This window comes from Carcharodon carcharias, chromosome 5, assembly GCF_017639515.1.
Source record: "Carcharodon carcharias isolate sCarCar2 chromosome 5, sCarCar2.pri, whole genome shotgun sequence".
Classification (NCBI taxonomy): Eukaryota; Metazoa; Chordata; class Chondrichthyes; order Lamniformes; family Lamnidae; genus Carcharodon; species Carcharodon carcharias.
In genome coordinates, this window is record NC_054471.1 from 7,978,720 (window position 1) to 7,996,470 (window position 17,751).

At 50.5% G+C, this 17,751-nt stretch overlaps 1 pseudogene; it reads right to left on the reverse strand.

The window, feature by feature from the left end:
- Positions 1-5,759: 5,759 nt before the first annotated feature.
- Positions 5,760-6,121, reverse strand: LOC121278089 (annotated as a pseudogene).
- Between the last annotated feature and the right edge of the window lie 11,630 nt (positions 6,122-17,751).

Sequence of the window (17,751 nt, forward strand, 5' to 3'; positions counted from 1 at the left end):
GTTACACACACCCAGTCAGAGCGGGGACACTCAGTCCTGTTATACACACCCAGTCAGTGCTGGGTCACTCAGTCCTGTTATACACACAAAGTCAGTGCTGGGACACTCAGTCATGTTATACACACACAGTCAGTGCTGGGACACTCAGTCCTGTTACACACACACAGTCTTTGCTGGGACTCTCAGTCCATTTAGACACACACAGTCAGTGCTGGGAGACTCAGTCATGTTATACACAAAAAGTCAGAGCTGGGACACTCAGTCCTGTTACACACACCCAGTCACAGCGGGGACACTCAGTCCTGTTATACACACCCAGTCAGTGCTGGGTCACTCAGTCCTGTTATACACACACAGTCAGTGCTGGGACACTCAGTCCTGTTATAAACACACAGTCAGTGCTGGGACACTCAGTCCTGTTATACACACAAAGTCAGTGCTGGGACACTCAGTCATGTTATACACACACAGTCAGTGCTGGGACACTCAGTCCTGTTACACACACACAGTCTTTGCTGGGACTCTCAGTCCATTTAGACACACACAGTCAGTGCTGGGAGACTCAGTCATGTTATACACAAAAAGTCAGAGCTGGGACACTCAGTCCTGTTACACACACCCAGTCACAGCGGGGACACTCAGTCCTGTTATACACACCCAGTCAGTGCTGGGACACTCAGTTTGGTAGAAGTGTAAGACCTGCATGCTCCTTCTGTTTCCCTGTCTCCGAATCCCAGCGCCTATGCTGTCCCCTTGATGCCCTCTCCCTGGTGAGAATCGTCCGAATGTCACATCCTTTTTCAACCGTGCCCGGATGTGCTGCTAGAGTCCTGTCGGCTGCTGGGCTATGTGTCGGGTGCAGGAAACTGGGTTTAGCCAGGACACCCGGGTTTTGTTCGGACTGTCATGGACAGGACGGTCCGAATGGCCTCCTTCTGTGCCGCCACTTCTCCCTGGCTCTCTGCCTCCACGTCGCATGATTTGTGGTGAAGTTTTCCAGGGGGTGAAGCCGGTCCTGAGCTGTCGTGTCCGCCAGGGTAGCCCCGGGTGAGGGAGGGATGGAGGGGTGGGCGTATGGGCAGAATCAACCCCCCCACCCCCACCCCCCACCCCCCTCTCTCTCCCTGACTCGCAGCTGAGGGTCAGTGCTGAGTTCCAGCCTGGTCCCTGCGGAGATCCCCCCTTCCCCGGGTGTCGGCTGGTCAGGGAGCTGTTGCCCTGCAGCCTGTGTCTGCGCTCTCGCCTTGTCCAGCCCGGTGGAACCTACCTTTCCAGCCACTGTCCGGTGGACTGGGCAGCGTTGAAGCTGCTGACCTCGTCTGTCCACTTGTCTTCCCGGCGCTTGCTGCTGCTGCTGCTGCTGCTGTTGTTGTTGGTGTGGGTGCTGGTGTCACAGGGGAGGGTTTGGGGGTTTGGGGATTTGGGGGTGGGGGTGAGGGGTGAGGGGTGGGGGGGGTTTGGGGGTTTGGGGGTGGGGGTGAGGGTGAGGGGTGGGGGTGTTTGGGGGTTTGGGGGTGGGGGTTGAGGGGTGAGGGGTGGGGGGTAGTGAGGTTGGAGACCCTCAGCGATCAGCCTCCCTCCTCTGCAGGTTGAGGATGCAGAGCAGACAGGACAGGGCAGCAGCTCTGGACTGTCCGGAGCCCAGCTGCTCCCACGCCCGGCGGAGCAGGGGCGCCACCTGAGAGCTGACCGTGCTCAGCCGCTTCCTGACCAGCTGAAAGGCCGAGAGTGCCAGTCTGCTCCTCATCAGCCGGGTGAGGAAGCAGCGGAGCAGGAACAGAGCTGGCATGTCTCCCCTGGGCTCAGCCAAGTCCGGCTCCGGCCAAGGCGCAGAGGCTTCGGCTCCTCGGTGAAGTCGCACTCGTCAGTCAGAGCATGTACAGCACAGGGAGGGAGGGAGGGAGGGAGGGAGAGGCTGGAGCTAATCGGACTGAATTGGAACTGTCCTGAATATCAGGGTTTAACTATCGAGAAGGGAATTGGGAGGAGGCAGACTTCAGTACAAACAGCTCTTCAATCAAATCAGCTCTGTCACTTCTGAAAGTTGGATGAGGTAATGCACACACACACAGCACACACAGAGACATACACACACACACACACACACACAGAGATACACACACACACACACACACACACACAGAGATACACACACACACACACAGCACACAGAGACATACACACACACACACACACACACACACAGATACACACACACACACACACACACACACAGAGATACACACACACACACACAGCACACAGAGACATACACACACACACACACACACACACACAGATACACACACACACACAGAGACATACACACACACACACACACACACAGATACACACACACACACACACACAGCACAAACACAAGGCACACAGAGAGACACACGTATACACACACGCGCGCACACAGACACACAGACAGCACATACAGAGGCACACACAGACACACACAGCACACACTGACACACACATGGCACACACACATGGCTCACACACAGCACAAACACACGGCACACAGAGAGACACACACAAACACACATGGCACACAGAGAGACACACACACAAACACAAAGCACAAACACACGGCACACACAGAGAGACACAGACACACACACACACACACACAAACAAAAGGACCCAATCCAAGTTTCTTGAGCTGAGCAAGTTGGTGAGATATTTCAGTAGGAACTCCGATTACTGCAAAGCAACACCCCCGAGGGCAGTGCTTCCAGTTGGAGGAGTTTCAGATCCCTGTAGATCGCTAACAGCGGAGACTCACTCCTGCCTGTGAATCTGTTCACTTTTGTTTGTCACCTTCTCATTTCTCTTTCAACTTAATTTCTCCTTCTGCTTAATTTTCTTTCTCTGCTACCTGGTGTCTGTCTGTCTGTCCGCCCGTGTGCCTGAGTCTGTGATACCCTCCTACAGTGAAAGGAGAGAGTGCATCAGAAACCCAGAGAGACAGGCAGCTACACAAAGACACAGACGCATAAAGACACACACAGGCATACAAATACACACACCTCACACAGTAAAACACACTCACACCGCACTTGCCCTCACAACAAAACACACAGAAATAAATACAGGTGCTGCTTCCAAGTGAGTATTCAAACAGGAAGGCAAAAAAAAAATGATTGTGTGATCTGCATGGCTCTGACCACAGGTCTCTCTGCCAGACCCCTGCAACTTTGATTCTCACACTCCCTGCCAGACACACCTTTTTTGTCAGAAGGGAGCCTGTGGGCTGGGTTTGGAGAGGGGGGTGGGGGGGTGAAAGTAGGGGCAGGGAGAAACCAGCGGAGGTGGGTGAGAAGTGGTGGGGTGGGTGGTGAGAATACTGGACAAAGTGATTGTGACTTAGATCACCATACTAACAGACGAACGAGGATTTGATTGTCTAAAGAGGCTGCTGTGTCGGACAGTCCATCTCGGAGTAACAAATCTCTCGGCTCACACAGTGCAGTCTCTCTCTCTCTCTCCCTCTTTTAACTCTGACTAGCAACAAAGGCACCCGTTCCCAGCAAAGAAGTCATCGGCCTGTTTAATGTCTTACAGCTGAAGGCTGAGTTTGCAGTGCAGGCTCAAAGAGGCTTCATTCCACAGGGATTAATCACCAATATATATCATGCATATATATATATATATATTCACACACATTAAAATACATCAATGGCAGCAGAACTTGAGAGAGAGAGAGCACTTCAAAGAAGGGAGTTGAAAAAAAATCAGTATCATTATTTAAAACACAGAAACTTGTCTGTTTTCAAACTACTTCCAAAGTCACTCAGTGCAAGAAAGGGGATTTATGCAGCAGGAGCACGCAGCAGGAGAGATATTCGGACACATTTAGTGTGTCAAATGGTAGCTCTCTGTCAAACCGCCTCTATGTTAATCCACAAGAGCAGGGGGCCATTACAGGACTGAGTGTCCCAGTCACTGTGGCACATCCTCGAGGCTAAGAGCTACATGGGTAGCACATTCAGGGAGGTGGTCACTCTGCGAGTTTGGAGCAGCTAGGGGATGGATGACTGCCAGGCACTCTAAGAGAAACGCGCAGGTGGTGCAGCAGTCCCCCTGAGACAACTTCACTCACTAATCGCTTTTCTGGATACTGGTGAAGGTGATGGGTCCTTTTTTTTTATTCATTCATGGGATGCGGGCTTCGCTGGCTGGGCCAGCATTTATTGTCCATCCCTAATTGCCCCTTGAGAAGGTGGTGGTGAGCTGCCTTCTTGAACCGCTGCAGTCCGTGTGGTGTAGGTACACCCACAGTGCTGTTAGGGAGGGAGTTCCAGGATTTTGACCCAGCGACAGTGAAGGAATGGTGATATATTTCCAAATCAGGATGGTGAGTGGCTTGGAGGGGATCTCCCAGGTGGTGGTGTTCCCATCTATCTGCTGCCCTTGTCCTTCTAGGTGGTAGTGGTCGTGGGTTTGGAAGGTGCTATGTAAGGAGCCTTGGTGAATTCCTGCAGTGCATCTTGTAGATGGTACACACACTGCTGCTACTGTGTGTCAGTGGTGGAAGGAGTGAATGTTTGTGGATGTGGTGCCAATCAAGCAGCTGCTTTGTCCTGGATGGTGTCAAATGTCTTGAGTGTTGTTGGAACTGCACTCATCCAGGCAAGTGGGGAGTATTCCATCACACTCCTGTCTTGTGCCTTGTAGATGGTAGACAGGCTTTGGGGAGTCAGGAGACTTCCCACTCTTTGAACTGCTGTTGTAGCCATAGTTTTCATATGGCTGCTCCAGTTATGATTCTGGTCAATAGTAACACAGATCCCCACCCCCAGAACGTCGATAGTTGGGGGATACAGTGATGGTAGTGCTGAAGAACATCAGGTGGGTGTTAGGAATGAGTTTTAGCTTTAAGATTAAAGTTCATGTTGTTTAAATTATGCCCCCCCCCCCACCTCCCCCACGCCTGACTGTAACAGAAACTTTGCTGAGTGTTATGAAATATCTCCTTAAATGTCTTCAATTGCATTACCATCGACAACTCCCTCACCATCAGAATGTTGGGGGTTACTAATGACAGAAACTTACCTGGATCAGGGACTGTGGCTACAAGAGCAGGTCAGAGTCTGGGAATTCTGCTGTGAGTTACTCACCTCCTGACTCCCCAAAGCCTTTCCACCATCTATAAGAAACGAGTCGAGAATGTGATGGAATGCTGTTCACTTGCCTGGGCGAGTGCAGTTTCAACAACACCTAAGAAGCTCAACGCTATCCAGGGCAAAGCAGCCCATATCACTGGCACCCAATCCTCCACATTAAACATTCACCCTCTCTACCATTGACGCACTGTGGCAGCAGAGTGTACCATCTATCAAGGTTCTTCTGACAGCATCTTCCAAACCCATCATCTGTACCATCTAGAAGGACAAGGGCAGCAAGTAGATGAGAACACCACCAGCTAGAGGTTCCCCTCCAAGTCACTCACCATCCTGACTTGGAAATATATCATCGTTCCTTCACTGTCACTGGATCAAAATCCTGGAACTCCCTCCCTAACAGCACTGTGGGTGTACCTACACCACATGGACTGCAGTGGTTCAAGAAGGCAGCTCACCACCACCTTCTCAAGGGCAACTAGGGATGGGCAATAAATAGTGGCCTTGTCAGCGACTCTCACATCTATTAGTATCTCATAGGTTCTGGTTTTTTTCATGTTATGTCATTTTATTTGACAATTCTAACAAATAACTCAAGACCAGCAAGAGGCTCAAAATAAAACTCATCTAAACCAGGCAGGCAAGGCCTTGGGGCACTGACAGACCCTTTCCTTCCCCCAGATCCATCTCTCCCATACTGCCACCCAGATCCCAAGGAAGTGAATCAGTCTCCCTCAGCCAGACTTGAGATGCCCAGCTGTGTGGCAGTCTCACCAATCCTCCAATGCCCTGCTTTCTTCTGATGGAACAGCCTTCTGTTAATCTGGCCTTTCCGCTGGTGGAGGGGAGCATCCGGCACACATCACTACAGTCTGCGCATGGCTGAACACTGTAGTGATCTGGTAGCAACCAGGACACTTGACATACATGGAGTAGGAGTTGGGACTTTGCACCAGCTGCTCCTTCTTGTGCTCCCTCTTCTCTGTTGATGGGTGTTAAAGACCTGGTGGTTTAATGTAATAAGGTGAACAGGTGTTAGCTATTGCTTAGTTCACTGTACTCAGATGTGTATATAAAGAAGAGTGGGCCAGCACTGGGGAGAGTGGAGAACTGTGCTCTGCGGTGAGCAGCAAAAAGTCTCTACCAAAGCACCCGAGTCTCAGTAGCTTCTTCGCAGCCAAGGTTTGTGGGTTTCCTCTGGCTACATCCAATGAAAGAATTAGAAAAAATAATTTTATACGGTGCCAATTTCTGCCCCCTTCAGCTGGCAAAGCATTCCAGCAAATACCATGCGTCTTGTCCCAGCCGACACTGACCATGTCTGCCCGGACTGGCAAGGGCTGGAATTCCATTTGAATCCCACTGGTCCCCAGCCCGCTGTCCTGGACCGAGGGCCACCTACTTTCGAACGAGGGAAGACCTGTCAAAGTGTCCCCTGAATGGTGAGGAACCTGGATCTGTAGAACAACAAGGATCTTTCAGAGTTCCTGCACACCCATCACCGAATGTCAGCGGAGAGTTAAGAAAAGCAACCAGAATTTTTTTTTTAAAAAAAGGGAGGCCGCCCTTTATCTAAAGGCTTGGAAAACAAAGGGTTAGAAGCTACGCTGCTGTTGGACAGCACCTTGGTCAGGACCCGTCTGCAGCCCCATCTTCACTTCAGAGTATTGCATATCAGCCAAGATATATTGGAGGGGCTGGGTGCTACACAGATTCACTGTGTTATAATGTGACCATGACCCTGTGCTTGTTCTGTTACTTATCCCCTTGTTACTGTGATTCTGTGTTACTTTGTACTGCTTTTATGAATGAGTTTGCCACGACGTCACTCTGTTATTGTGTAACGGTGGACAGGATTTTACCCGGGTTTCAGGGTCCCGACATTGTGAACACATGAGGGTCCTAAGCCCACGCTTGCTGGCAGTGGGAGTGATGGAGGCAGCCTCCTAACAGGCTGCTGAGGGGGGCTTGCTGCCCTTGCAGGGCTGCGGATGTTGCCGGTCTAACCAGAGGACCGGCAGCTCTGAAGCTTCAGCTACCCCGAAGCGGGTAGGTGGGTGCTGCTGAGGCTCGGTCGGAGACTGAGAGGTGTCATGAAAGCCGATTGCAGTCGCAGATTACTTCCGGCCACAGGGATCAGGGTGTAGGGAGCTAGGAAATAAATTAAGAAGCAAGACCTGAAAGGCAGTAATCTCAGGATCACTCCCAGTGCCGCGTGCCAGTGAGATCAGGAACGGGAGAAGGGAAGCAGATGAAAGTGTAAAATGAGGCGTGACGGACGAGTGTCCCGACATCAACAGGAAGCTGGGCGAGATGTCGGACAACGAAACGGTCGATCAAGGCCATTAAGGTGACCATTGAAAGGAATTTTTCGCTGCCAGTCCAGCCTTCCGATTGGTGGAGCAGGAGAAAAGGCCAAGCAGCCTTTGCACTTTTTTTTAGGAAACCTCATCCACGGGCAGGATGAGGTTTCCGACAACAAACAAAACATTTTACATCTCACTTCGAACACGTCCCTGCTCGTGTGACAGAGTCGGATGAGGGGGGAACATGTTTTATAACATTTTTTAAAACCCTTTTTTTTTTGGAAAACCATTTATCTCCCTGAGGCAGCTCTGTGCCCCACTCCCCCTCCTCTCCCACCCCCCCACCGCCCGCACAGACAGCACAGAGTGGCCCCCACCAGCGTGAAATCATGGTCTGGCCCCGATCACGGGGGAGGTGGTCGACTTCCCACCCACCCCCGCCAAGCCCACCCAACAGCCCATGGTGCAGGAGGGAGGGATTTCGATTCCTGAGGTACTGGGGCCGATTCTGGGGGAGGTTGGGACCTGTACGAGCTGGACATGTCACACCCCAGCAGGACCGGGACCAATATCCTCACAGGGGTACTCGCTAGTACTGTGGGGGAGGGTTTGAACCACAGCCGCAGGGGGATAGGAACTTGAGCGGGGAGACACAAGAGAGGGAAACAAAGATAGGAATGAAGGACAGAAAAGTAGAAATCAAATGTGGAAGGCAGAGGAAACAATAGCTGGCAGCAAATAGGGCCATAGTACAAAAAAGATGCGTAAAAATGCTAAAAAGACAAGTCTAAAGGCTCTATATCTGAACGCACGGAGCATTCACAATAAGGTGGATGAATTAACGGCGCAAATAGATGTAAATGGGTAAGAAATGATTGTGATTATGGAGACATGGCTGCAGGGTGACCAAGGCTGGGAACTGAATATCCAAGGGTACTCGATGTTTATGATGGACAGGCAAAAAGCAAAAGGAGGTGGGGTGGTGTTGTTAGTTAAGGATGAAATCAGTGCGATAGTGAGAGAGGATATTGGCTCAGAAAATCTAGATGTAGAGTCAGTCTGGGTGGAGCTAAGGAGCAACAAGGGATGGACAACATTAATGGGAGTTGTCTATAGGCCTCCAAACAGCAGTGATAAGGCATTAAACAGGAAATTAGAGATGCATATAACAAGGATGCTACAGTAATCCTGGGTGTCTTTAATCTACATATAGACTGGGCAAACCAAACTAACATTAATACTGTGGTGGATGAATTCCTGGAGTGCGTACGAGATGGCTTTTTAGACCAGTACGTTGTGGAACCAAATAGGGAAGAGGCTATCCTAGATTTGGTTTTGTGCAGTGAGAAGGGGTTAATTAATAATCTTGATATGTGGGGTTCTTTAGGGAAGAATGAACATAACATGATAGAATTCTTCATTAGGATGGAAAGTGAAGTAGTTTGATCCAAAATTAGAGTCCTAAATCTAAACAAAGGAAACTACAAAGGTATGAGGTGTGAGTTTAAGGGTAGTGCTATTGTTGGGGGACTAGTAATCCAGAGACCCAGGGTAATGCTCTGGGGACCCAGGCTCGAATCCCACCATGGCAAATGAATTCAATAAAAATCTGGAATTAAAAGTCTAATGATGACCATGAAACCATTGTCGATTGTTTTAAAAACCCATCTGGGTCACTAATGCCCTTTAGGGAAGGAAATCTGCTGTCCTTACCTGGTCTGGCCTGCAAGTGACTCCAGACCCACAGCAATGTGGTTGGCTCTTAAATGCTCCCTGAACGAGTAGGGATGGGCAATAAATGCTGGCCTAGTCAGTGATGCCCACATCCCATGAGTGAATAAAAGAAAAGTTGGCTAAGATAGATTGGGGAACTCCATTCACAGGCATGATAGGCAGGTGGATCGGCAATGGCTAATATTTAAGGATTGAATGTCTGCATTGCAACAGTTATATATTCCTTTCTGGCACAAAAACACAACAGGAAAAGCGGCCCAACCATGGCTAACAAAATAAATGGAGGATAGTATTAGAGCCAAAGAGGAGTTATTTAAAGTTGTTAGAAAAAGTAACAGACCTGAGGATTGGGAGCAGTTTAGAATTCAGCAAAGGAGGACCAAGAGATTGATTAAGAGGGTAAAAATATAGTATGGAAATAAACTTGCAGGGAACATAAAAGTTAAAGCTTCTATCAATATATAAAAAGAAAAACATTAGTGAAGACAAATGTAGGTCCCTTATAGTCTGAAACAGGAGAATGTAAAATAGAGAGCAAGGAAACGGTAGAGCAATTAAACAGCTACTTTAGTTCTGTCTTCATGGAGGAAGACACAAATAACTTCCCAGAAACACCAGGTAATCGAGGGTCTAGTGAGGAGGAGGAACTGAAATAAATTAGTATTACTAAAACAATAGTGCTGGAGAGATTAATGGGACTGAAAGCTGATAAATCCCAGGGCCTGATAATCTACATCCCAGGGTACGAAAGGGAATGGCCATGGAAATAGTGGATGTGTTGGTTGTCATCTTCCAAAATTCTGTAGATTCTGGAACAATCTGGCAATTTGGAGGGTGGTGAATGTAACCCCACTATTTAAAAAAGGAGGGAGGGAGAAAACAGCAAATTACAGACTGGTTACCGTGACCTCAGTAGTAGGGAAAATGCTAGCGACTTTATAAAGGATGTGATAACAGGACACTTAGAAAATATCAACAGGAATAGACAAAGTCAACATGGATTTATGAAAGGGAAATCATGTTTGAAAAACCTACTGGAGTTTTTTGAGGACGTAGCTAGCAGAATAGAATAGTCCCACATAAGAGCTTAGTGTGTAAACTTAAAGCACATGGGATTGAGGGTAATATATTGGCATGGATTGAGAATTGGTTAGCAGATAGGAAACAGTGACTAGGAGTAAATGGGTCTTTTTCGGAGTGACAGGCGGTGACTAGTGAGATACTGCAGGGATCCGTGCTTGGACCCCAGCTGTTCACAATATACATCAATGATTTGGATGAGGGAACCAAATGTAATTTTTCCAAGTTTGCTGATGACATGAAACTTGATGGGAATGTGAGCTGTGAGGAGGGGGTTAAGAGGCTTCAAGACGATTTAGACAGGTTGAGTGAGTGGGCAAATACATGGTGGATGCAGTATAACGTGGATAAGTGTGAAGTTATCCACTTTGGTAGGAAAAACAGAATTGCAGAGTGTTATTTAAATGGTGATAGGTTGGGAAATGTGGATGTACAAAGGGACCTGGGTGTCCTTGTCTACCAATCACTGAAAGCAAGCATGCATGTGCAGCAAGCAGTTAAGAAGGTAAATGGTATGTTGGCCTTTATTGTGAGAGGACATGAGTACAGGAGCAAGGATGTCTTACTGCAGCTGTACAGGGCCTTGGTGAGACCACACCTGGAGTATTGTGTGCAGTTTTGGTCTCCTTATCTAAGAAAAGATACACTTGCCATAGAGGGAGAGCAGCGAAGGTTCACCAGACTGACTCCTGGGATGGCTGGATTGTCGTATAGGGAGAGATTGGGCTGTAGGGCTGTATTCACTGGAGTTTAGTAGAACGAGAGGGGATCTCATTGAAATGTATAAAATTCTGACAGGGATGGACAGACTGGATGCAGGGATGATGTTTTGTCTGGCTGTGGGGGGTCTAGAACAAGGGGTCACAGTCTCAGGATATGGGGTAGACCACTTAGTACTGAGATGTGGAATTCTCTACCACAGAAGCTGTAGAGGCCAGGTCACTGAATATATTTAAGAAGAAAATAGATAGATTCCTAGACTCTAGGGGCACCAAAGGAAATGGGGAGAGCAGGAGCACGACATTGAGATAGAGGGTCAGCCATGATCATAATGAATGGGGGAGCAGGCTCGAAGGGCTGAATGGCCTACTCCTGCTCCTAGTTTCTATGTTTCGATGTTTCTAAATACCTGCAACCACAGGCTCAATAGATGCGAGACCCACCAATGTGTCATCACCTACCCCCCAACTCCCATCCCACTCCACCTGTATCGAGAATACGTAACTCCAACAAGGACCAGGTTGTTAGCTTTTCGCATCTTCCTCTGGCGAGCAGTGTGAAGCAGTGGGAGGATGAAGAGTCTGACAGGCTGTGGTGTGAACACTCTGTTGAAAACTGTAACCACCTCTCTACCAGCTGAGGAAAGGCTGTGGAGGGAGGATTTTGAGGATGTGTACGATCTATACAATGAGGGTGACAGTCACCCACATGTACCAGAGGCAAACGGCCCTCTGGAGGCCAAATTAGAAGTCAGAACTGGACTTGAGTGGAGGTGACATGTGAGTCATGTAGGCGGGAGTAGAAAGTTGCAAATGAACATTGATGTGAGCGCACAACTGTGGGGGGGGAGGGTGTGTTGGTGGGGAGAAACATAAACTCATCCACTTTGGACTGAAGGAAGATAGATCAAAGTGTTTCTGGAGTAAAGAGCCCCAGCCTGTTCAGTCCTTGCAGATGGTTATTAGACATAGAGGCATATCAGGTGACAGGAACAGCCGAGCTGACTGCTGTTCAGTACAACAGCTCTGTCTGCACATGTGTCACCGTCAGGCACTGCAGACATGCTGCACAGGGGAGGCAAGGGCTGAGAGAGTCTGCCCAGGTAGCAGAGGAATCTTCACAGTCTTCGGCACCCTTGGGGCAAGGAAGGTCCAGATAAATGGCCAAAGTTGGCAACTGGAGAAGAGGCACCCCTTGCCCACGAACCTGACATCAACCCCGAGCAAGGCCACCTCTCAGAGGCCCTCCCTGATCAGGGAAGGGGTTTGTTCCCATGCTGAGTGAACACTAACTCACGGAGAGTAGAGTGAGAGAATTTCCACATGTTTATCCATTCAATATCAGTTGAACAGAGAGGTGGACACGAGGGAAGCAAAATCAGTCCTTCTCTTAAATGGACAGTACAGAGGCTTGCAATTTTCTTCAATGGTGTTTCCAAATAGCAGTCAAACAATACGTGTGAGAGCCAACAAGGCAGCAATGCTGTGTTGGATTTAGTAATTGGCACTGATCCAGGTAGAGGTAGCAGCCTAACAGCGTGCGAAGATTTATCTAACATTATACGTTTATGCAAGGGCAAAAGAAAAAATACACAAAAGAGCTACAAAGATCCTCAAATTAGGCCAGACTAATTTCAATGCAAGGAGACAGAGACTGGCCACTGTAAAGTGAACACATCTGTTAATGGATCGAACGGTAGAAGGTCAGTGGGAGAGGTTCAAAAATCATTTCATGTGATGATGAACTACTTTACAGTCCTAAGGGTAGGAGCTCTACTTGCCAAAAGAAACAGCCACGAGCAAATAAAGACATAAGAGACAACATCAGAGCAGAAGGGACAGCGTGTAAAAATACAATGACATAGCACAGATCCTCCTCCTGAATGGGAGGGATACAAAGAACATCAAAAGGGAGCAGAACAAATCATAAGAGGGACAAAATACGAGAAACTGGCAAAGATTGTCAAAAGCAACAAAAATATGTTTCTATACACTCGAGGGAAACACACAGTTTCCAAAGCCAGTGTGTCTCATTCACTCTCCCTCCATCAGTCCACCACTGCTTCACGCCCAGCACCATATTTAAACCCCAGCTGGCCAGCGACGATCTGAACCAGTCCTGTGCTGATGGTGAGATCGGCGCTGCTCTACCAAGTGAGGGTCCTGCAGTGCTGCATCCATCAGACAACCATGTCGTGGGTGATGTGTCCTGATTCACAGGCCACTGCCGTGTACTAATTATCTCCCCTCTGCTTTCACAGGCACATCTGCCAAACAGCCGACAGAGTCCACAACCCAGGGCCTCCAAACAATCCCCGAAGAAATCTCTGAAGAGAAATCTGGAGGCACCCTCCCTGAAGTCCCATCACAGCGCTCACCCACACCCTCCACCAGCGCAGAAACACACACCTCGGTGGGACCCAGCTTTCAAGTAGCCTCGGGATCACAATCTGGTGAGCACATCTGGTGATCCACAGCAGGCAGCAGCAGGGACTTCCCAGGTCCCCGGCACTCAGAGGACTGCTGGAGGCCAGACATTTCCTGAATTCGAGCCAGATAACCAGCCTCTGGATTCAGCCTTGTCACAGTTGCTGGAGCTGCAAAGGCAAGGGAACAACAGGAAGGGATGTTCGCTGCACTCCTTGGATTGTAAGACACGATGGAGTCCGTCTACCTTCAGGTTGAGGTGATAGCGCTGGCATTACAACGCACTGAGGTCAACACTGGCAGGATGGCCAAGCTCAAGGGTGTTGCTCCTGCACTGCTATCTGGGCTCAACTTCATCATTGATGCCACAGTTGGCCTCCAATACTGTGTATGTAAAAAGGGTGTGGGGCAGTTCAATCTCACTCCAGCTGCCCCTTCTCCTCAAGGAGTCAGCCAGGGGCCCTCAGACCCCCATAGGGAGGAGGACCAGCAGGTGTACCCCTCCCCAGTGCCATCCATCCAGGTGACGCTGGGAGTATCCAGCCCATCCGAATCCCCTCTTCCTGTGACCCCAGCAGCTCCAGCTCCACAGGCCGAGGAGGGTGCCACTGCCACACAGCAGGACCCTGAAAGCAGGCCAGGACTCTCAAGGTCTCAGCCCTCCAGAGGACGCCTGCCAAGGTCATCACAGACAGGGTGTAACAGTCAGCCGGCTGCCTCCACCTCCACTGTGGATGAGTGGGGAACACCAAGGGTTAGGGAGATTAAGAAGATGTATTTGCACAGCCTGGGCACGGGTGTCAATCACTTGTACAAACTGGTCACTATTGTCAATAAACTCCCAAGAATGTCTCCCTGCCTATGGCAGTGTTCATATCACTCAGACGTGAAACTTTTCTGCACAAGATAAAGGCAGGTGTCTCAGTTCAGGCCTCTTCCCTGTGCTTTGTGCAGCCTCTGGACCCAAGCGATGGTCCAGCCTCACACTCCCTGGACACATTACTGATGCCTGCACCTCGGTGGTGCTGGTCATTGCTGCCAGAATGTAGTGGGCAGGTGTCACAGAGTTCCCTCATTCTCTCTGTGTGTCTCTCAGCACCTTTAAGATGGGCTGGCCCCCATCTCTTCAGCATCTGTGACCAGTGATGCTGTGCCCCTGAAGGGGTCAGGTGCTGAAGGCTGACGAAGGATCAGATGCTTTTAAAGTTTCTCGATGCTATGATCCTGGTCACAGAGCGTAAGTGAGCTGCCCTGGGCCAGACAGGAGTCAGACATTCACAGAGGCTGTGTGAAGGTCTATGGAGTGTCCTCACTGCCTGTTGTCATCATCCCTCTACAATCAAGAGACTATCAGAGCCTCCACTGTGTCTCCATGACAGGAGCCTTATCACAGAGGGTATGTGTGTTGCCATAAGCCAGACTGGAGTCCACCATTCACAGATACAATGTGAGGATCCAGAGAGTCTTCTCACTGCCTCTCGTCATCATCCTCCACAAATCTGGCAGCTATGAGGGCCTCCCGAGTGTGCCTGCCTTGTCTGGCCAGTGCGAGGGCCTCATCTCTGTCAGCATCACCTCCGAGGACCCCCTCACCCTCACCCTCATCCCCATCCACACCCTCCTCATTGGAGAACTCCAACTCCTCCATCTATCTCCCCCTCGGCAGCTCCTGTCCCCGTCGCAGCGCCAGGTTGTAAAGGGCACAGCCGGTGACGATGATGTGTGACACCCTCTGTGGACTGTATTGCAGGCTCCACCAGACCGGTCCAGGCACAGGAACCTCATCTTCAACATCCCGATGGTCTGCTCCACCAAGGTGCGAGTTGCAGTATGACGCTGGTTATAGCTTCACTCTGCTGCAGTCTGAGGCTGCTGCACAGGACTCATCAGCCACCGTCTCTGTGGGAAGCCCTTGTCCCCGAGGAGCCAACGCTGCAGCCTCTGTGGACCCTTTTGACCCACTGAGAGGGGAGGAGTCATGGACGGTCCCTGGAAACCGTGCTCAGACCTGCAGGAAGTGTCTGTGATGGTCCCACACCAGCTGCACGTTCAGTGAATGGAAGCCCTTGAGGTTGGTGTAATCCATCGTGTGTGGTGAGGGAGATCTGAGCACCAGGGGAGAGCAGTCCGACCCCACCCTGAAGCTATGGGGAGCCCAAGATCTGGGCGAACCCAATCGCTCTGGCATCCTGGGTGCCCTGGTCCTGGGCAGAGTGTCCAAAGTGGTGTGTGACCCTCGTAAAGGGGGCAGCCGTCAGCTCCTGGGTCAGAATGTCCCTCTGGTCAGGCGGGCGTGCTCCTGACATGAACCGGTGTAAAAGGACAAGCGATGACCTCGGGGAGAGCATCCCGACAGCATCGCGCACTCACACAATATCTCAGTCAGCGGGTGGGCACAGGAGTTAGCTGGGTGTAAACTGGACAGCCAGTGTGAAATCACGGTCAGTGTCCGATCTCTGGCTGGACGTGAACTGGACAGCCAGTGTGAAATCACGGTCAGGGATCGATCGCTGGCTGGACATAAACTGGACAGCTAGTGTGAAATCATGGTCAGGGACCGGTCACTGGCTGGACATAAACTGGACAGCCAGTGCGAAATCACGGTCAGTGTCCGATCACTGGCTGGGTGTAAACTGGACAGCCAGTGTGAAATCACGGTCAGGGACCGAACGCTGGCTGGGAGTAAACTGGACAGCCAGTGTGAAATCACGCTCAGGGACCGCTCACTGGCTGGACATAAACGGAACAGCCAGTGTGAAATCACGGTCAGGCACTGGTCACTGGCTGGACATAAACTGGACAGCCAGTGTGAAATCACAGTCAGGGACCAGTCACCGGCTGGACATAAACTGGACAGCCATTGTGAAATCACTGTCAGGGACCCGTCACTGGCTGGACATAAACTGGACAGCCAGTGTGAAATCACGGTCAGGGACCGATCACTGGCTGGGTGTAAACTGGACAGCCAGTGTGAAATCACAGTCAGTGTCCGATCTCTGGCTGGATGTGAACTGGACAGCCAGTATGAATTCACGGTCAGGGACCGATCACTGGCTGGACATAAACTGGACAGCCAGTGTGAAATCACAGTCAGGGACCAGTCACTGGCTGGACATAAACTGGACAGCCAGTGTGAAATCACGCTCAGGGTCCGATCACTGGCTGGACATAAACTGGACAGCCAGTGTGAAATCACGGTCAGGGACCGATCCCTGGCTGGGTATAAACTGGACAGCCAGTGTGAAATCACGCTCAGGGTCCGATCACTGGCTGGACATAGACTGGACAGCCAGTGTGAAATCACGGTCAGTGTCCAATCGCTGGCTGGGTGTAAACTGGACAGCTAGTGTGAAATCACGGTCAGGGACCGATTTCTGGCTGGGTGTAAACTGGACAGCCAGTGTGAAATCACGGTCAGGGACTGATCTCTGGCTGGGTGTAAACTGGACAGCCAGTGTGAAATCACAGTCAGTGTCCGATCTCTGGCTGGGTGTAAACTGGACAGCCAGTGTGAAATCACGGTCAGGGCTGGATCTCTGGCTGGGAGTAAACTGGACAGCCAGTGTGAAATCACGGTCAGTGTCCGATCTCTGGCTGGGTGTAAACTGGACAGCCAGTGTGAAATCACGGTCAGTGCTGGATCTCTGGCTGGGAGTAAACTGGACAGCCAGTGTGAAATCACGGTCAGGGCTGGATCTCTGGCTGGACGTGATCTTAACCCCGCAGGTAGGCTTTCCCCCTTGGTGCCTCCCCCCCAGGCCTGAGTGTGGTGACTACATTGAATCATTGACAGCAAGTGTCCTTCGTTGGGTGGCCAGCAGATATTGACCATGCCTATGTTGCCCTGTGAGGCTGGTGGAGAGATGGGTTCTGCACCCCCAGCACATGGTACACTGAGCCCCACATTCCTGATTTGGGGGCAGCCTGGAGGAGCTGCACCTAGGCACAGTGCTGGGACTCCAGGACATGTCAATGTCAGGGTGGTGAGATGCTGGGAGGGGAGCTTCAAGGTGGCGTTGGCACCGATCGAGCTGCTGCCCTCTGTGTTCCCAGTGCTTGCGCCTCCTTGCTTTGTCAGGTTGGACCGTGTGGTGCCAAATGTGATGTAGGCAGCATTCGACCAAGGAGTGGAGGGGGAGGAGGTGGTGACAGGCTCAGTGAGGTCATCATTGTTCTCCCAGCAGCCTTGGCGGTGCTGAATGTTGAGTGATTGAAGTTTGCAATATGGCTTGACCATTGCTTATGGAAGGATGAGTGCATAATGATCCGGGGGACAGGGATGCACGTTGACATTGTCTCCACGTTAACTGATCCAATATCCTTGTTCTTCCTTTCAGCATCAGTGGAGCAGGG